Genomic DNA, 22,298 nt, shown 5'->3' with positions numbered 1-22,298 from the left:
TTAATGTTTATCCAGTTCTGAATCCTTTCTTGGCAAACGGTCTGTTCTCCCTGTGAAGTGAAAGGGCTGGGACTGCCTGCCAAGCGTTTGAAGACTTCAGAACAGTACATGGGAGATTGCATCTCAAGGATGGAAGCAATGCAAAAGCCTACTCCCTACGTCCCAAATCACAGGTGAAAAATGTTCATGTTCAGCTAACGAAAAACGGTGCTATCCGCATACGCTTTCATAAGGGTGCACCTTGCATCTGTTCCTTTCTTGAAAGAAAAGCATGCTGGGAACTGTCTGTAGGATCCCTGTTGCTTTGCACCTTACCATCTTTTACTTCTGTGTTACTATTACTATTATTATTTGTTCCCTGTAAAGTTGCTACTAAAGTGCTGGCTGTGAGATTTGAAGTCCTTGTTGCCTGAATGACAAAGCCTTCATGGATCTGAGCCAAGAGTTGGCAACTGGGATTAATTTAATGGATGAAGTTCTTTTGCACTTTTCTAAGCAACAGAGGGACATTGAATATTTGGATTTGAGGATGTTAGAACTTGTTAAAAACATCAGGTGCATATCTACATTCTATAGATATATGCATGACTTTAAAAATACACTAATGTATCTATAAGGGCTGATCTTCTTCATGTGGTTGTAGACAATATCCTCCCCTATTTTTTTTTCTTAAATGGAGGAGAAATAAATTAAAACTGAAAAAAAGCTCTCACTTTACTGAGAGATGGTTTAGAAGAAGTTATTAGTGACAATCATCTCAGGTCACAATCCTTTGCACTTGAATATCTAGAGGAAAATTAATTTCCACATGGAAATAAACCAGGATAAGAGAACAGGTGGGGACAGATAGCTATTTAGCAATGAAAAAGGGCAAAGCACATGGCCTCAGGAGATGTGAGAGCTGTCTGGAGGTCTCAGGGGATTGGCAATGAAACAAAAAGTCTTTCACCTCCAGGTAAAGGGTTCAAAGCCAGCTGAAGACAAAGAATGGGTGGATGGTCTCAATGAAGGAAGTTGATAATAGTCTTACACTGGTTTTGGCTGGAAAGGGCATCCACTTCTCAGCCAGCTCCTTCAATGGAAAATTCTGCTTTAGTGGAGGAGAAGTGGCTAAGGCACAGAAAGCAGACTTTGTGTATTCCCGACTCAATAACCAGGGGTCAAGACTGAGACACACCAGTCGCAGTCATGGTTTGCAGAGGCTTCTCCAGCTCATTCAGGCACTAGAACTTTCAATCCCACAGCCTTTCTGAGAAGTGGCTTTTCATACTAATTGAAAATAGAGTCTAGGTCACTTTTTTATAGTAGTCTGCCATTTCTGTAGAGCCCTGTAAAATTGGGCTCATGGGGTCTAATTTTCAGCATAGCTGGGCTGTTTCCATTTCCAGTGGTTCCAGTTATTTCTGTACATGCAGCACCTGGAAATATCCCATCTCGTTAACGATAGCACTGTATTTGATAGGCTTAATGTGGCTATATCACTATCCTGCCTCTCCTCCTGTGATCCTACATGAATGAAAGAGTGAGGGTATGTGGCGGAGTCCAGACCGTGCCATGGGTGTGAGCTGGGGCTGACAGTCATTCCTACCTATGCACGTTGCCCTCTTTTTGTCTTCATTGCCCAGAACAAGCAATATTTCTGAGACCACTGCTGACCTTTTCAGCCTCTGGTCTGTTACTCTCATTTTTTCCAGTCCAAGAGCCTTTGCCTCAAGCCACCAGTGTTGAAGAACTCAGGCCACCATCTCCTGCTCTTATTGTTCCACTGGTCATGGCTCTTCTTCCCTCATTCTGGCATTGTCATCCATGACGACAGGGCACGTGGGACATGACCAAGGGTTGGGAGATGGTCAGTATAATGGCCATAAAGAGATGGGGTGGGCACATTTCTAAAAGCATTTCCTTTACTTGCAAACTGCTTGTTTTCCCTGACCGTGCAGTTGCAATGCCCATCAGATTGTAAAATGGGCTGTGAACTGTTCGCTCAAATCCCTTAGTGAGTCCCTCTGCAAACAGTGAGAAACTCCATTAGCAGTGGCAAAGTCTTCAAACTACTCTGTGGTGTCTCCTTTTCCTTCCCTCCTCCCTTTCCCCCTCTCTAGTGCTCCTAATTAGGTCATTAATTCCTAAATCAGTTGCACCAAAGCTGCTGCCACGGCAGTGTAAGCATCCCTGCCATGAGGGAAAAGTCGGCTCAGCATGGAAAGCCAGTACCCACTCACTTCTCAGCTGTTTGCGTGTTAATCTAACAGCCCTCCACAGAGGATCCTGTCTGGGGAATGGAAATCTAGTGTTTGCCACTTGTTGAGAATATTTTTTCCCGTAAGCCGCCTGTGTTTTATACATATATATGTATGTATGTATGGTGGGTTTTTTTTTTTTCTTTCTGTTTTTCTCCTGCTTTCCTCCCTCTGCTAACTTGCATATGGCAATTATTTTAAGTGATTCTTCCACAGTGTACGGAGTGGGCAAGTTGCCTGCAGAGCTGGGGCCAGGCCTGTGATTGGAGATCTGGAGCTGATAGCCCTCTTCTTGGCACTCAACCATTTCTTTTGACTTCAAAGCAAGAAACAAAGATGTTTCAAGGACTTCTTTGGAAAATCACCATTAGATATGATGAGGCTTAGGGCCGTTTCCATGGCGATGGAGCCTTTTTACATTGTGATCATTGCTGCAAAATGGAAATGTTCTTTTGTCTCTGAAAGTCTGTTCACTTATTTATATATATGTGTGTGTGTGTGTATTTCTTTCAGCAACAAAAAATAATAAAAGGAATTAGATCTCATGGCAGGTTCCCTAAACTGAGTCACCTTCTCACCCTGGGAAGTTTTTCTTAATTCTTTAAACTCCTGCATCAAAGCAAAAACTTCACAAGTGTTTGATTTAAATGAATATTAGTATTTAGGCCATCAGATGAACAGCCTTTTAACAGAGGGTACTAACATCTTGTTGTCCCAGTAGACTGGGAACGTGATGAACAGAAGGTGATCTGTTGACCCAAAAGAGCAAATCAAACGTCTCCCTGTGACTGTGACTATCACCTCTTTTGTCCTACTGTGCTCGATATCTTTGTATCTGTTGCTTCATCCTATTACTTTGTCACCACTGATCTGAGTTTGCTTGAAAATCAATGATGCAATCAAAAACCTGGTCTCCCCCAAAACTATATCACTTTCCTGGAGAGTAAACACTTCTGTCTTCATGGAGATGGCTATTTGGGCACACTGAAAACAGACCGTAACCTTCAGATGAAAATATTTGAATTTTATCTTTCTGATGATCAAATTATTTTTGGGCAGGGTAAGAGGAGAGATGTGAGGAGGTGACAAGTACAGCTCAGGGCTAAAAAGTACACAGTTCCCATTTTTACAGGCATTGTTCTATTTTCAGTTTATGCCTGTGACCAGAAATCCCAGGACCAAAGTGCCACAAACTAATGCCACTTCTGGCACAGCGTTTGTAAATACTTCTCCATCTCATGTGGCCCATGCTGAACCTTGCCCAGGTTATTACTGAGAACTGTGCATGGATGGAGCTGTGCTCGATAGCCAGATCTGTGATGCAAGAGATCTTTCTGACCCCTGTCCCTGCACCCGACGTGCAGCTCAGGGCCAGATCCTTGCAGAGCTCTGACTTGTGTGTAACCAGCAAATCCACCTCGGAGCCTTTACTCCCTCCCAGCGTCGCTCTCTTCCTCCTTGCCACCCTCCGATGTGCTCAATGGCCTTCCACTCATGATAGCTACTGAGGAATCTGCCCATAAAGCTAAGGTTTATCTCCTGCCAGTTTTCCCATTTGTTGTTTTATTGCCATTTCACTGCCAGTTAAACGGAGTTTTCTTCCACTCTCTACTCAAGCTCCTTTTGCTTGCATAAAACATGATGCTGTATTGTGAACAATGCAGGAATACATTACATAAATTTCTCTTTGATATCCAGCATGTTTCCTGCTGTAATGGAATCGGAACAGAGGAACCTCTCCTCCCCAACATGTCGGATAACTCTCTATCCGCTCTCCATTAGGACAAATGTCTGCAAGCCTTTGAAGAGCTAAACACCATAAAGGAAAAAGAAAATGTTAAGGGTGCTCCAGTGGGTATCACTGGAAATAATTGTGTTGAAATAAGGGAAGGGAAAATTTAGGCCAACTAACGGGAATAAAAGAGCAAAATCTGTTAGGCTGAGAAGTTGTCTCCGAAGCTATTAGCCTGGGGAATAGTCTCCAAGGAAGATGGTGCAAACTTTAAAGAGTGAAATGTATGATTTAGGGAGGCAGGCTATAAAGGCAGTTGGTGGAAAATGTATGGCTTTGAGTCACTTTAAGCTAGACTGAAATGAAGCACTTCAGACCATAAAGTAGTAAAGAACACTTTGTTAGACTGTGCAGAAGATGATGACCTACTGAAACTCCTCCACATTGACTCCTTGTGCCTTGATAATTCAGAGAATAGCTCCGTGTACACTTGCACAGTATATCTGCACACTGGCTGGCAGCCGAAGTGTACCAAAGCAGATCACAGATCCGGGTTGTTATGCAAGATGAACTGGGGGAAATTATACACGTCACTATCTCTCTGGAGTGGTTGCTTATTCCCTGTTGGAAAGCACACACCCTATCAAGTAGTTTGTCGGCAGGAACCTGAAGGCAAAATTCTGCTCTTTGACTTATGTTCCCTTAATGCTCTCTCCCACGCTGCTCTGGGCTACAGCATCAAACAGCCTGTTAGATGTCACCGAGACATGCCTGAGCAGGTTGGCATCCCACATGGTCTGATCCACGCAGATTCAATGAGAGACTGGAAGAAAAGTGCTCAAGTGCCACCCACACTTTCTGATTCTGACTAGCAACTGAGATTGGAAATGCTACAGATACCTTTAGAAAGTGATGGGAGCAAGATGCCTTCTTTCATTTAAAGGTTTCTGCTTTGATTCTTCTTACTACTCCTTTTTGCTACAGCAGTAGACTATATTTTTATCTTAAAAAGCCTGCCTTTTTTTTTTTTTTTTTCTCAGAAGAAACTAGAAAACTAATTTTTCTCCATGGACTATTAGACTTCCTGACACAGACTCCGCAATCCAGTGTCTAAATCCTCGTCTCCGTCTGGTAAAGTTTCAGTTCACAGTTCTTACCTCCATATCTTTGTCCTTCACTGCCAATCTCTCCTTAGGTTTCTCTTAGATTTCCTATTCCGAAGGCAATTCCTAAATCACAGCTGCAGATCAAGTCTGGAAAATGGAAGGCAGGCTGGGGTCATTCTGGATCATGCATTGCTCATGACTTGGACCTGGCTGATGGGATGTAACCCTCAATTCTGTCTTTCTCTCTAATCGTGTGAAATTCATGATTCTATTCCGGCTATTCATATGAGCGAGTTACATTCAAGCTTTGCTTTCTGGGACTCTTGTATCTGGGCATTTTTGGCCAGTAACTGCATTCATTCATCTCTAGTGTCATGCATCTAAAGCTATTAGTATATATGCTCTTTCAAAACTCCCTTGCTCTGAGACTCCCTGTCCCCTTTGCCATCATAAGCACTCAAAATTCTTCCAGTTTACTGCTTTCATCCTCCCTCCTGGGTGCTTGCTGATCAGATCTTCTCAATGACATGCTAAGTTGTTTTACTGACATTGATGCATTATGCTGGACTCCATCAGCCTAGCAACCTTTGGGACCAGTCCTAGGAGTCAGGCAGCCAGACAGCTCAACTTGTCTCCATCAATCAGGAAGTGAGACTTTATTGGCCAGAATGAGGGCTACAGGTGTACACTACTGTCACAGTTTTAAATAAACACGATCAGTTTGCCCAGTGCTAAGCAACTGTTTCTGAGAGCGTGTTGGTAAATGTGTTTATAAAGCATAAGAGTCCAATCCATCAGCCCTCAAAGAGCCTAATCAATATATTCCAATTTGATCTTAGAGAAGTTTCGCCTCTGGGAAGTTTAATTTATTTCAACTCATGACCATGAAAAAATGAACAGCCACAGTACTTTGACAAAATAGAAAAAGCGGATGATGTTGTATCCAGCACCCGTTCCATTTCAATTTTCCATTTTACCTGAACAAATCACCCCTACGACTTGAATGACCATGAAAACTGATCGAGCGATGGAGAGAGACTGCGGGCCAAAGGGGAGACAGAGGGAATAAAATATGGGTGGGAAACATAATATGTGGGACTTCTAAGATGCTTGGCTGGGTTAGCTTGCTCTGTGCAGAGTATAGCCAAAGTGGAACAACTAGAATTTAAAACACAAGGTAAATTCACTCCAATTGCAGCTGCACAAGGCTGCAAACCTTGTGTCTGACTAGGATAGTATATAGAAGCCTCTTCCCCACATATATACAAGGCTGTTCTTGTCGCTTTTTCATTGATGACCTTACTGCCCATTTCTCATGATCTCACTCTAAACTCTCCTTTAAAACATTAGTACAGCGGCTGAACAAAAGACCATCTGGAGTTCTTCTCCTGAGCCATACCCAAGTGTTGCAGTGCCTGGGCAAATTAGAGCCAGAAATGAGTAGCTGAGGAGTACCTCCCCAGGAAAAACCTGCCTGAACATTACAGCTGTGAATCCTGTGCTCACACCTTTCTGTCTGAAGAAATGTTTGGACAGGACCTGGTTTTCATGGGTTTTATTCCAACTTGTTGACCGTCACCTTTAGCAGAGCTATGAGGTGAAACCTCGCTCACATGATTCAGGGATGTTTCAGGTAATTCTGTTTTATTGACAGTGGCTCACCTCTGTTCTAGAGGTTAAGATCATAGTGCTCTAGTTAGATCAGTGTACAAGGTACTTCAAAGTGTATTTAACAAAAATGCCATGTAAAAAAAATGGAACACTAACCCTCCAAGGAGTCAGGCCAAGATACTTGACATAGTTGTTATTTTACAGTGTGGTAGGGTTTTTTTTCAACCCATGCTGGTTTCCAGCCAGGAATTTGTTCAGAATGGACCACGAGATTCTGTTAGAAAGGAATATCCTTGGTTTTCATTCAAGATGGAGGCTGGAGGAGGAAAACAGGTGTCGTCCCATTATCAGAGATACTCACTTTTCTTCCTGGGAACCATCACTACGTAAGTAACAATTTTTTTCTGGCCTTGTCCTATACTATCAGAAAGGATTTGGGGGAGGAGGCTCTGTTTAATGCTAATTTGTTAAGAATTGAATCTAGTGTCCTCAGCAAATGCAAATCAGTTGTTTATACTGATGCCAGAAAACGTAAAATCAGAAATGAGTGTGTTGATTTTCTTTCCTCCAACTGCATTTCATCCTAATGCTTTCTGCTTTGATGCTTCCTTCCCAATCTTATTTGATATAGCATCAGACCATCTTTTTTATGTCAAACATTTGCTTCAAAGCTTCTCATAGCCTGTGCTAGTTGTCAAAGTTGGAGGCAACACATTTTAAGCATGCAGCAAGCATTCTTCTGAAAAGAAAACCACTATTTCTAATGAGCATTGAGAGTGCGGTGCATTGCAGAAACTGTTTTCTAAGATCTGTCATAAATGATTTACTTTTATTAGTTTTAATGGCCCTTAGCTACAGGCATGGAATATAAGTGAAAATTAAGATATTTTTCACAAGATGAAAATAGATTTCAATCAGAGATGGTGGGCATTCCCCTCCCCTAACCGATCCCCTCCTTGGTTTTGTTTCTGAGTAGAGAGCCCTGCTCCAAGGAAATTATTTCATAGTGTAATGGCCGACACATATCCCTCTACCAAGCATGAGCTCTGCTGACATCAGAGGCCCTTTTCCTGGTTGTACGCAACACTACCCATCAATAGCACTTGCATCATTCCCATTGAAGTGACTTATGCTTTACTGGGATTTGCCCATAGACGGGGACATAGCAAAATGTTTCCAGTCAGACCATGGGTTTGTCTTTTCTGCTGTTAAACCGAAGAACTCATATGAAGCCAACGTTTATTAATTTCCATCTATAATTTCTGTCTCTTTTCATTTCTCCCTGCTGGTCACATACTCTTTATCTCAGATAAAAGCATGCTCTTCCTGTTTGCATTTTGGCCATGTTGTTCTCTACAGATTTTGTTATTTTTAGGGTTTTTTTAGAATGTGCTTCTATAACAATGTTTATCACCTCATTTCAGTTTGTATTCAGTGGAGGAAGAGCGGTATAGCTAAGCCCAGACACTTACACCGTGAGGGCTGCACCCAGAGACTTCCTGCATGAGCAGATCTCTGCCAGGCTTGTTGCAAACATGAGTGAAGCTCCAAAGGAAAAATGGTTCTGCAAAAGGATCTCTCCCCTCCATGCCAAATCCCCTACTTTGTTTCCAGCCACCACACTATGTAAGTCTTATTCAGCAATAGATTTTTCTGCCATCTGCAACCCATGAGAGTGAAGCAGGAGTCTGTGTTTCCTACTACAGCTCCTCTGTACCAAAGGGTAGTAGACTTACTAGGGCTGTCAGTACGTGGAGTTCTGTCTTTGGCTTCAGCCATGGAGATAATTACTGTATTAGTTGTAATAGTTCCAGATTCAAACATTCCTAAACACCTGAGAATCAATCAGTTTCCTCTCTCTTTCTAATCTGTGGCTGTTTTGGAGCTTCAGTCTGAATCACAGAATCACAGAATGTCAGGGATTGGAAGGAACCTCAAAGGATCATCTAGTCCAATCCCCCTGCGGGAGCAGGACCACCTAGATCAGATCACACAAGAACGCATCCAGGCGGGTTTTGAACATCTCCAGAGAAGGAGACTCCACAATCTCTCTGGGCAGCCTGTTCCAGTGTTCTGTTACCCTTACTGGGAAGAAGTTTTTCCTCGTGTTTAGCAGAACCTCCTATGTTCCAGCTTGTATCCATTTCCCCTTGTCCTATCATTGGATGGCACTGAGAAGAGCCTGGCTCCATCCTCATGACAGTCACCCTTTACATATTTATAAACATAATGTATCAGGTATAATCAGGTATAACCACTTGCAGTAAAGAACTGTCATAACTGAGGGAAGACACCAAAGACACTGATGTCATGAGTTCTTCCTACTTAGTCTTTGGATACAATTTCCAAGCTAAAAGCATCGTTGTTTTTCCCCTTAGGTCCAGTGCTGCATTCTCCATCTGGAATATGCTCATTGAATTGAATCTCTCCTGCCTCTTTCATCATTCTCAGTAATTAAGCTTTACAGCTAGAACCTAATTGATAACTTTATTGTTGATTAAAAAGACAGGCTATCTCCAGCTCTTTTCCCACAGCTTCATTGGCTGTGTGGTGTTAAGAGAACAACCACTTGTTTTCACTGGGAAAGTAATCATTTGGGATCCGAAGACATGGAAGTAGCCAGATTGGGCTCTTGGTTACCCTGAAGAACAGAGACTAACTTCACCAAGTCAGAGTAATTACGTTGGATTTACATCAACAGGGTTGGGAACACGGTCTGGTCAAAAGAGCAGATCAGTGGAATAAAACTGAGCTAATTTTACAGGGTTTCTTCTCTGAGTGCAACCACAATTTAATGGTCACCTATAATTAGTTAATTCATTTGCTACTATAATAAATGCTTTGCAGCCCTTATAAATGTCCATTAAATGTGTCAAATCCCTTCCTCCTTTCCTCCACACACATGCAATTTCCTTGGCAAGTGAGAAAGTGTAACCAAATCAAAAGGTGAAAAGAAGGATGCTATATGAAGAGGGCATGCTTTCCCTTGTCACTCAAATTCTCATGCTTGAATGAGTAAAAAGTACTCTGTAAGGATGTTTTAAATGTGACAGATTCCACCCTGAAAAAAAAGAAGCAAATAAACACATGAATGGTGACTGCCAAATCCCATGTTCACACATCACTCCGTATTTCTGGAAGCTCAATAGTGAAACTCAATTTAAAAGCAGTTTTGAAAGCCCAAGCTGTATTCTCTTCACATCCCTGCTACCTTTTGCAAAAGCTAAGGAAACAGCTGGAGCAGCCCATGGGTCACCTGCGGTTCATTGGTGGAGTGGAGCAGCATGGGTGTCCCCTGCCTCAATGCAGTGGGGCACTGCAGAAAGTCCATTCCATCTTTCACCCTTTTATAACCCTTTACACTTGGCTTTTTAGCCCCATCACTGATCCATAGCTGAGCACGCATCTTCCAAGAGGACTCACCATTCCAAACATGGCAAGCAGCAGAGCCCTCTGCTCCCAGATCCTCACTAGTTTAGCTGGGCAGTGGGCTGACTGCTTCTGCTGGGGCTGCTATGTCCTAAACACAGTGCTGGCACAATATGATCTTCTCTGAAGCCCATGGTTCGACAGACACCCACGACATCAAGGAACGACCCTTAATCTGTCACTTGTATAAATCTCCTGAATCCTACCTTAATCCAAACGGCACACTCAGAGCACACTGTGTGAAATGCCTGCCTTTCCTTCTCCGTTTAAATCCAAGAACAGACAGACAGGTGACCAACAGGCAAAATCCCAAGTGATGGGTTGCAGAACGTAGCTTAATGCAGGTTTGAAACTCTTTATTTAAATGTTAAGCACAGGCAGCAGACATGCTGCTTGTCCACTGGGACTCCTTTTAGGGAAAGGGGGTGTCTTTTCCCAGTTCCCGCTTTCAGCATCTAATTCTCTCTCTCTTTTTGCTTCCCCAAAGGAAGTCAGAACAGAGAGATGGCGGGAGAGTAATACAACAAACTATAACACATTGTGTAATTGAAATGGACCATAATCACTAATATTAAAGACAGTGAATCATTCTAATCGAGCCATGCTCAGCAACAATGAAAATTATGTGCCAGAAAAGCTAATGCTGGTTTTAAAATGAACAGAAATGAGGCGAAATGGAACCCTCACTCTTTATTCATGAAGGTCAATTTAACGTGATTATTTTTTCCCTGGCATCACAGCTTCGTGATTACTGTTGTATACCTCAGTGCTATTTTCTAACTTAATAACAGTAAAAAATAACCAGCTGGTGATGATTCTGTTTAAAGCAGAGACTAAATGCTCACAAAAACCTGCCACTGAACAGTTGCACATGCTAATCAGACACAGCTCAGCCAGATTCCCAATAGAGTCCATATTTTGCAAATTTCAACTGGTTGACTACATTGAGAAATTAGATTATGCCTCGGACATTCAAGACTCAGAGTGATCTGCGTTCGTTCATTCCTCCTGGGTGAAATCAAACCCTCCGTAGATCCAACCAGGTGCTTTTAATTCATCCCACTCCATATCTTCCCATAATATTTAGCATCGCGCTGTACAATCGCTTTAGGGACTTGCATTTCGGTGGAGACGACGGGGTCTGATTCTCCCTGGGTGTATTCGCACTTCGTAGGGGAGAAACAGCTTTGATTTGGGTGAAATTACTCCTGGTGTCAGCCAGGGACAGCAAGGGAAGGATCTGTCCCCCCAGCGTGAGTGACGCCGAAGGAGGGCTCTGCTGACGACCCTGGGAGGAAAGCCGACACCGTTAATGACTGATAATTTCCAGACTTGCCAATGCGCACCGTGAATTTCGAGGAGGGGGGGCAGGAGGTGGGAGAAAAAACGTTAATTAAAAAAACCCGCCCAAACGTTTCTCTGCTCGGAGGAAAGTGGTGTTCATACTGGAACACAGTAATGCCTTTTGTTTTGTTTATTTCTCAGCTGTCTGTAATTCTTAGCAGCGATGTTACTGAGGTTTATGCTGTACAAATACAAACCTTTTTAATATATAAATAAATGCTTTTTTTTTTTTTAACACTTACCTCATTTTTTAAATTTTGCTAAAATCCCAGAGAGACAATTAGTAAAGAGGCAGAGCTTTGCCAAGGAGTCTTCATTAGATCAGCACTAATAACTTCTTTCAGCAGGCCATGGATAGCTTCTGACATCACAGCTCAAGCTTGTCCGAAAGCTAATTATTTTCCCTGTTATAAAACAAAGGTTCTGTATCAAAGGCCCATAATGTGGACACAGCACACGCTCCAGATGCACTGATTTGCAAAATAAATCAACTGTGTCAGGGTGGAATTTGGAGGAGAAATTACAACAAATTGCAATTATACTTGCAGCGGTACACTATTTAAATGCATTGTCAATTTGTTAAATGCAAGACACCATGTGTGTCTTTTTCCAGATTGCTTATGGGGGAATGAAGGAGGAAAAATTCTTATCTGTCAAAAGGAGAAAAATCTTCTTCTCCTCCCCTTCACCCCCTATACAGCTTCTTCCAGCCTACAGATGATATTGTAGCAGTCTTATAAAAAATTTAAATGGTGTCATAAGAAGGCAGACATAACTAGCAGGAGCAAATGGTTGGAGCCCATCCTTGGCAGAACAAATGAAGAGACGTGTTTAATAACAGAAAGCATTCGAAAATCTTTCTGATTCTGTTATCTTGTTTAGACTGTACTATCACCAAGTAACACAGTAGTGGGAGAGATTTGTTTTGCTTTGTTCTCCTCCTCCCCAAGGAGACAATTTTCTTCCCTTTTTCTCTTCTCCCTTCCAAACGTTCTCCTCCCCTAACAGTGCCAAAATACTGGCAGTGACCCACCCTACCAACAGGCAGGAAAAAGGCCACGTGTCAAGATGGTCAACGAGACCCAAGCCCAGGATTCCCAGCATCCCACCTCCACCAGCACGTCCCACCCCGGGTGGTTCGATAAGAATGGACAGTGGGGTGACGGTAGAAAAGGCAAAGCAGATGGAAATGCAAGAGGTCTTGTGGGCATGGGCTGGTGTCTCCAGAAGTTCCCCAGCACTCTCAAAGCACAGATGAAGTGGACATGTACCCGTCACAGCTCAGGTGCTGCGAGAGGGGATGTCTTCTGCAAGGCACGGGCACTGCAGCAGGTAATTAGAGCTCTTCCACTCCCAGTTTGAATCCCTTCCCCGGCCTCACGACGTTGGCCTCCTCCTCTTTCTTTGTGATTGTATTTTCTGTTTTCTTACACTTTTCCCCTTCCTATCTACTCCTTAATTTATTTTCTCAGTTCCTTCTCCTTTTATCTGCTTGTGCCTGTGTATTTTCAGCCTCTAATTTCTGCCACATTTCCTTTTGAACTTCTCCTGTTCCATCTCCTTTCCTGTGTTAATGTCATCTGTTTACTTTACTCTTTGCAAACACTTTTTCCTTTCATTTCCAGGGCTTGTTTCCCTTCGATTTGTGTCTCTCTGCGTGTGTATACACACATACAGATACATACATATATATACACATAAATCCTGCAGCCTTAGCCTTTAGCGTTTCAAAACTAGCATGTCCCTGGAGTTGGTTTGTTATTCCAGTCTCATTCACTTTATTGAGTTATTTTCTTTGCTGCTATCAGTCTCTAAATACAATCCAGTAAAGATACAGCAATGATTTTTGACAACCTGACCTTTCTCTGCTTTCTTACACTTGTTTAATTAGGTACCACATGCAGCTGTGACTTGATCTTTACAGTTTTCCAACCTCCCCCACCCTCTACCTGGAAGGGGAAGAATAAAAAAAGAGAGAGATGTTGTTGAAAGAAGGTCATTTTTGACAGGTCTTGCCAGTTATTTCAGGCGTTGGAAGGCCAGCAAGTTCTGCAGGAATGGCAGGCCATGCTGTCTGTATTTTGCTTAACAAGTTAGAGGAAAGTTTTGGCTGGGGGAGGTAGGGAATTAGGTGATTTAGTGGTTTGATGAGGGCCCGCAGTGATTAACCTTCAGGTATCCACTTTAAACACAAATCTGACAAACAAGAAAGGAAACTGGCTAAGATCTGCCAGGTCTTTACTTTGGCAAGCTGGGATCTCTGGAGTAGCCAGGCTGAGGGTGTGTGCAGGCAGACAAGAGATGCCCCTACAAGTCCTTAGATAAGGGAAATTTCTGAAGCCATCTTCAAGGGGTGATAGCAGGCAATCATTAGTAGGACGTTGCCTTTTTTTTTCCAGGTGAACGAACTCGTTCTGGTAGTATATGAGTTCATTCGCAAAATCAAAGATGCTTTTTCAGTCTCTGGTGGCTCGTACGCCTGTCCAGGCTTTCAGCAGGCACTCATCCATCGCACAGACTCCTCGTGTGCCGTACCGTGAGTCCGCACCCTTGCCAGCAGGTCTCAGCCATGAGAATCAAAAGCCAAAACGAATTATCTGCACAAGAATTAGTATCCTCATGGCTGTTTTGGCTAAATGGGCAGGCAGGGACAGTGTATTGCTGTTGTCCTTCATGAACCGCAATTACACGTCCACACACACCTGAAATCCCTCCTCATCTGGTGTAAAAGTTGAGGTTCTCACCCAGAGGCAACGTGATGTCTGCAGGCTGTGGTCACATCTTCCTGCAAACTTATTTATGGCTTTATGTTCAGATGATCCTAGTTCAGCAGTGGAGGTTGGTAGATTTTCCCCTTGTAATACACACGCTAACTCAAACAATCTGCTACAGAACCATTCAAAGACGTGGAAGACAACTGGAGTCCTTCAGCTTTCCTATGTCCTCCAGCACAGATCCTTCTGTTCTGACACAGGCAGATCTCCCACTGACTTCCAGGTGCATGCATTACTTGTATTTTGGTATGGATATTATTTAAGCAAAGGACATGACAAACTGCCTAGTAACGCTGATTAATGGGTGCCCCTGGGGAATAGTGAGGCATGAGATGAAGTTAAATAACTCCAACGTGCATTACTCAACACTGCCACACCACCTGAAGTGTCTCATTGTGCCTAAAAAATGGATTCCCTTTTAAAAAGGAACATTTTTAAAGTTTCACATTAATTTTCTCAAAAGTCCTTACGCTGTGAAAAATATTCCCTATGGAAAGCCCTCTCCCCACCTCCACCATCACCGCCTCCCACCAAGCCTTGCCCTACAGGTGTCAAATGTATCTTTGACAAGGTGAAATAGCTTGGTGCATGCACTGATAACCCACTCACCTACTTTGATTTATTCTGCACACGCATGTGGTGTCGGTTTGAAAACCAATGGATTTCTCACGTGATGCAAAGCTGACTAAAATACGTTCTCACTGGGAAGACCACCGTACAAAATGGTCCTGAGCCCATAAGCTGCATCCTCAATTGCCCCAAAACACCACAGACATCAATTAGTGCCTGCACAAGCTCTGACCATCCAAAGTTCTCTTTGGTGCTAACACCACCATTCATTTGCTAAGCCAGTCCTTACGGGCACATAATCTACCCTGAATTTGGAGTGATTATGCATGCGTAAGTGGGCAACTCCCAGTGTCCTTGGGCTTCGCAGGAGTTCATAGCAGAAGGACTTCGTGGGTTTTTTTTCCAATTGCAAGGCTGTCTACAACGTGATTACTCCAACGTTTTAAGTTATGCACATGCTTTTCCCAGATCTAGCAGAGAATTTAAGTCTATGTGCTAAAAAAAGTCTCCCTGATGCTTAGTTAAACAAATCATGTAGTTGTATTAGGCCATAGTTACTTTCCTTCTGCTTTATTTTTATTAAAATTTACAGTAACCAAAGATCAGGGCTTTAATACAAAGATAAAAAGCAGCATTCTCTGATCGTATTCACAACAGATACTAGATACTGCTATCACACAGTTCATTCTTCCAACAAAAAGATCCATGCACGGATAAGAGCCACTTGGTCATTTATCACACACTGGCCCTCAACAGACCACATAGATAAATAGAGAAAACTACGTTTTACAGAAGAAAAAACTCTTCTTTGAAATTTATTCACCATAAAATATTAGTGTGCATTGTATATAAGAGTGATAATGCATCCACTCAAAAATGAAGAGGTTGAGTTATAGGGACACTGGCAGCATTCTCTTACTATAGGAGAAGCACTAAGAACCAAAAGGTTCAATATCTACGGATAAATTTTGAGAAGGTTGATATTTGCTTCCTCGAGTCACAGAAATACCTGTGTGTAAATCAGCCCAGGGACCCATGGGCTTTTAGACCACTGGAAATCAGCATTTACGCACCAAACTGTGTGGTTTAACTTGACACTAGAACGAACGACGGCCTGTTTGTTTTCAGTGACTCACTTTTTAACCTCTGTCAGTTTATTAGAAAAATAAAAAGAGTATTTAAAAAACTATCATTCAGCTGCAGAGAACCCAGCACAGGTGTGAATTCTGCACCAACAAAGTGAACTTTCAAAGGGGAAATTGCCCTTCTCAGGCGATGCCCCTGGGCAGGCTGCAAACTGCTGTGAATAACCAAGTCCCCAACCTCATCCTAAGGCTAATATCTTGCATGATGAATTTCAAGACAGAGCAAATTTCGACAGTCCCGTGATGAGAAAACTGGAATTTGCACTGCAAATTCTGGTGCAGGTGTGAGGGGTGCTCTCACGCAGGTGGTGGGGCTGGCTCACGCGGCAGCTGTCACTTCTCCCAGGCATTAAGAGCAGAGGTGTCACTTCTCAGCAGCCTTAGCTGTTCTCAGGTTAAAGGATGTGACCATTGTGTTCCCTAATGCCCAGCGTCCTGGGTAGTACGCTGCTCCCTTAGGATCATGGAAACAATGTGATTTACAGAGTCCTCAAGATCCTCTGTTTTATTCTGAGGCAGGAAGACTTCTGAAAAGACAATGTTTAGGGTCTAATCATGTACTTCACTTGCTCAGCCTGACGTCACCTTTGTTGCAGAGTTGAAAACTTCGGCAGCTAGTGAGGAGAGGGCCTCAAATATGGGGAAGTGCAGGTACAAGTCCTCTGTACATCTTTCTCCAACTCCAATCTCAGACAAACACTCCAAACCTAAACACAAACTTTCCAAAGTTTTGAGACATAGTTGAGGTGTGCGCAGAGTCTGTGAAGGACTGGTTTAGTGACAGAGCAGTAAAAAGCTCTGTCTGGTCTGTCGAATGCTCCAAGCAGGTCTTCAAGGTCTGCAGACACTGAAACTACATATCTGAAAATGATTGAGTCGCTCAAGTAATTACTAAACTGGATACCACTCAGACCTGTTCTGCTCTTTATTATACGCAATGATTCACCATTTATAGGGCCATAAATTCATTTGAAAGAGGTGTAGCAGATCCAGGCTGGGGCCATGCTGCAGAGGTTTGGAAATGGAGCCGAAGCTCCGAAGACTGGCTCCTCTCCAAGGGGCCAAGACCCGGAGCCCTCCGACCTCTTAACGGCAGCGGGTGATTTGTAACCTGCAGTGCAGCCGCTCCGTCAGGCACTCAGCACCCCGGGCTGCCAGAGGAGGGCTAAATGGGGATGAAAGACACGTGTCCAGGGAAATAAAGGCTTTGCCCATATGCCAGAAGTCTCTCTGTTCTGTTTCTGCCTGCTTTCTTACCCACTCTCTCAGCCATCTTCTCTGAGGGTTGGTCCACCAAGCCAGCTTTCCATCTGACAATACATTGTATTTTCTTAAAGCAGTTCTTTACCAAGGATTCACATGAGTAGTTTGTTTTCCTTTCTGGGAAATGGTTTAAATTATCATGCTTTGATCACCTATTTCCCCTTCACACACACAGAGATAAGAAAAATAAAAACAGTTCCAGCAAAAACAAAGTCTATTTTGCAAACAACCTAGTTTTTGGGGTAAAAAAAAAATAAAATATAGGGGAAAAATGCTTAATCACAAACATTTTGGACATACTTTTGTTTTCTCCTGCTCTTGTTCCCTTGGCAGCTGGCAGAAACAGATTTTATGAAATTGCTATCCAACACTTAGAGGCACCGATGGGGTTTGTTAGACTCATGAGTTTCACAGGGCAGACACTGTCCAGGGAAAACATCTTGATGCTGTAGTTATTTTGAAGTAAAATCTTTGCCTCTACACATACCTTCCTTTGTTCTTGTACAAGCCTAAATGAAAAGCTTTGCTTTTTTGAGACCTGGATTAGTCAGGTACCAGTCAGCCAGTAACAAGGAAGCAAAGTTCCATCATACCTGTCAAAGCTGGTGCATCTACTCAGTTGCTCAGTAAAACAATCTGATAAATTTTGCCCAGTACAACATGTTCTTTCTGGACTCAATTTCTGCTACCTGTACAAAGGATTCTCATTTTTAAGAGATCTCTCTGTCAGAAGGAAAGGAAAAAACATATTTTCGTGCTGCTCACCATCTCTGAACAAGAAAGTAGAAGAAAAACTCACCAAGATCCCATAAATTACTCTGTCCTTCTAATTGCAAAAGACTTTTTTTTTCCATCTGTCAGTGACAAGGACTCAGTTTTGCAAAACTGTTGAAAAAAAAAGAAGTGGGTGGTTTTTGTCAATGTGAACGTGGAAAGCATTAGTGAGTCTGCAAACTTGGATGAAATTCAGTTACATTTTGCACTGTGAACTTGAAAACCTCCGTTTGGCTGAGAAAATATGTTAGAAAGTGAAAAAGCAGATGCTGCTTTCCAGGTCTGTCATTCACTTTTTAAATGTATTGCTCAATAATCACTAAAACACAGCTTTCTCAGGTGTTTAAACATCTGGGATTCGACATCTCTCTTAACCCAGATCACTGGGAATGCTGAATTGATTCTCCAAGTTTCACAGAACAGAACAGGTAACTTTGCCTGCATTTAATCCCATTAGCTGAGTGTCCACGTTTCACCAGCTTTAACTCATAGACCTGAACTGTCAGCAAGCATCTCTTTTGTGTGCGCAGAGAAAGTCGATGTTTTGCAGGAACATACCATGGAACAGACTGAATATCCAAACAAACTGTGCTTGCACGCTTGTCTACGGCAGTGTAGGGGGGAACTGTGTGGGCAATTAAAGAATCGGCACTCGCCAGCGGTTGCCTGCACCAGCTCTGCCTGCCAGCCAAACAAAAGCTGCATAGAAGTTGACCCATAGGAATGTGTCTCTTAGACACGTGGTGTGGTCTGGCACTGGGGAGAGACTTTTCCAAAGCTCATTTTGCTGTAGTTGTTCTAAGGTACTTGACACACAGCTGAACTTCAGGGGCATTGCAGCAAACACCACCCTTGAATGCAGAAAGACTTTGTCCTCCTCTTCCATCTCCTCCTCACCGTTCATCTCAAAATATTCCCAGCACTGTTACAGCTCAGTTTTGGCTGAGCAGGAATGTTGTGCAAAATAAGGATTAGGCTTTGAAAACAAGTAATTCGCTGGTCACTGATTGTGTGTTAATTAGTATTGTTCTGTCCCTGCTTTAAGAAAAATGGTCCACAGATGGCTTCAGACTGAGAAAAAAATGCAGTTTTTGTTCTAGCAATCCTGTTTGTTTTCTGCCACCACCCCTCCAGCTACCCTCTAATTGAACAAAGTGGACTTAATTTGAATTAAACTGTCAAAAATCTTCCACTTAAATTGATTTATCAGCCTTCCCGGCTGAAATGGATTCATTTCTGCACAATATATATGAAGTGTGTGTTGATGGATTGCATTTCACGGAATGGAAACATTTTTTATGCGTCTTCATTAGATTCAGCTCAGGTATGCAAAGGAAAGAGGGGGAAGGCAGGAAGGAGGGAGGGAGAGGGAAGAATAAATGTGCAAGAGCGCATGAGGAAGGAAGTACAAGACAGAGAACTCCAGCTTGAGAGTAAAGAAAATCATCTCTCACTGACTTTCTGTGTTCAGAGCCCTTGCAATGTTTACATTGCTCCCATATACCCACAGGCATCCTTGGTGACACTTCCAACACATGCCAGGCAGAAATCTTGCGCAAACTCAAGGTCCTTTCCTCAGGCAGAGTCCCTTCTCCATACCCTACCAGCTCTCCTCCCAGCTACTCTCTCCTTTCCCATGTGTCAAACTAGTTCTCCACCGTCTCAGCTCTGGACCCATGTGTGATTCCATCCAAACACACTGACATGACTTTTTAGGGCTCTAGCTGTGCCATGGGAAGGGTTATGGTCCCAGCTGCCTGCTACTGCCCACCCAATGGAGTACACTGAACCCAGTTATTTGGCAGCTGAGCCGACTTAACTGAAGAGTTAAAGAGAAGATTCTTGCTAAACTGAAAAGAGATAGAGGCACTCCCATAAGCAGCTGAGCTGTCTGGTCTGAAGGGCCTCCCACAGGGTCCATGACCATCAACACAGAGTGGGTTGGAAGATACTTATTCTTTCATTTGGCACAGCTCTGTGTGGAGAAACATATACGTCTGCCCTTGGACAGAGAATATGACTTGACAGGCAAGTAAGGGAGTATGCTGGGCTGGCTGAAATGCAGCGGACCAGGAGGCCACTGTGGCTGTATGTCTGAGTCCCCCCTGGGACAATCAAATCAAACCTTTGTCCTGTGAGATGCCTTTCAAAAGGAGGCTTATATGGAAGAAACATTAGAGAGAGACAAATCAAAGCTTCAGCCAGCTCCACTAAAAGCCTTTCAATTATAAAAAATTGTTATTGTCTTTATTTCTGCTCTTTTCCTGACCTAGAGTGTGTTTAATGCAGTAGGAACCATTCGACAAACTCAATTAATTTCCACTTAGAATAAGGTATTTAAACTGAAGAGTTTTAGATGAACTGGGGCAGGTGCAGTTTGACTCTCTGATTGATTGAATTAAACTTCTATTCATTTCCAGCCATACCAGATCCAAAAATTTTTCAACAGTTTGTCTTCTATTCCTTCTGCCTGGCACACTCTCTTTTCTTCCTTCTGCACATAAGAATGGTGGATGGGATTCAAAAGGGGCATTGGCTTCTGAAAATGATTGAAGTAAATGTCACAGACAGGGAATACCAGAGTGAAGATGCCCAATGTGGAGAAGGCAAAGGAATTGCATTATGTACGGGCAAGGAAGACAGTGACAGGGAGGCTGTTTCTTGAGAGCTATCTGAACAGACTTGATGATCAAGGAAGTGAGGGATATCAATCCAGCCAACTGAAGCTGCAAGGGATGGATTTTTCTCAACCATGTGGAGTGCTGAGCATCTAGTCCTGTTGGAGGTAACGAAACCCCTGAAAACAAGACCTGTAGTTTCACTGAAAATCCTTCTCCGTTGGCCTCACACAAAGATGATCAAAGTCATCAGGAAGGTTTCCCATGGTTTCAGCAGGCTTTGGAAAGGTCTTAAGTCAGCAGGTGCACAATTTCTTGTTGTGAAACCTGCCCGCAGAAATTCAGGTTGCTCTGCCAGTGATGACTGCAGCAGTAACATTCAGTCCCGTATCTGGAACCCGCATCTTTTCTGATGAAGGTTGCTACAAGGAGACGCCAAAAGTCTGCCCCCCCTTACACCTCCTCCCTCGTGCTCTTTCACCAGCAAGAATATGAATCAAGCCCTGAAGAGAGCTGTCAGTGAGGGATGATTTTCCTGTGATTATTGCCTGGGTGAGAGATTATGCCTTGTTTTTTTACAAACAGCCTTATTTGCAGAGCAGAACTCATTGGGCTCATGTCCAATTGATGCATTCCTCTTCAAACAGCAGATCCAACTACAGAGTGAGATGCAAATTTAATTATTCCACATGTAGGAAACAGAAACAGAATCTCATTGTTAAATTTGTTCTCTTACGTCGGAAAGATAAAAAACAAAAAAAGATGCTGAAGTGGCCTGTGTGAGCTGAATACATTTCGCTCCCCAGAGCTGGAGAGAAATGAACTCTGTTCCTGCTGCAGAAGATTCACTGGATAGAATTATTTTTCTTTTTTTTTTCTTTTCCATATTCAGCATTATGATGAGCTGTTGAAACTTCTTCCTCATACGCATGCACATGCGCAATTCCCACTTCATTTCTGGGGAGTGTTTTGGGACCACTTCCCTTTGAAGGTGGTATCCCAGAATGATAACCAAGCTAATTGGACCTTAGATGGTGGGACATCTAGTTCAGAGCTGAGACAGAAGGTTTCCCTTAGGGAATTTGTTCTGCTTGACTTAACTCAGTTAAAGCTGCTTAGGGGACCACTGTGTAATGTGTCCTCTGTTTCCTGATCTCCTTTACAATGGGATGGGAGACCTCTCCCATAGCCCCATTTCTCTACTGGTTTCTACAGTTTCTGATAGGGAAAAGGACCTATCTAGAAGGTTTTACCCTCTTTGTCTCTTCCTCTCTCTGTCCGCTAATCACTGCAGCTTTCTTTATGCCCTGCTTAGTTATTTCTAGTTGCAACAAAGCACAGACATACTATGTGCACTACAAATGAGAAGAGGCTTGTGGTAGGGAGCACCATCCTTTCTGGTGCTGACTTGTTCATCTTGAGTTCATGGGCTTATTTGTGTAGAAGTGATTCCAAGGTCTACTTTGAGGACAAGTGGATCTTCCATCCATCCATCTCAACAGCATCTGGCTCCAGGAACTGGTGCTCCATAGAGAGGAGAAGCCAGAAGGTCCCTAGAGTCATCTGTTGCAAGAAATGGTGTGATTTAAGGGGAGCTGGAGCTCAGAGTTTGGTCTGCTTATAAAAAGGGCAGTGTTGTGCAAGTCTGTGCTTGAAGCCTGTCCCCTTGAACTTGCAATTCAGGGACCACAG

This window comes from Tauraco erythrolophus, chromosome 22 (genome assembly GCF_009769465.1).
Source record: "Tauraco erythrolophus isolate bTauEry1 chromosome 22, bTauEry1.pri, whole genome shotgun sequence".
Taxonomy (NCBI): domain Eukaryota; kingdom Metazoa; phylum Chordata; class Aves; order Musophagiformes; family Musophagidae; genus Tauraco; species Tauraco erythrolophus.
The sequence above is the reverse complement of the archived record's forward strand: the minus strand, read 5'-3'. Positions refer to the sequence as shown.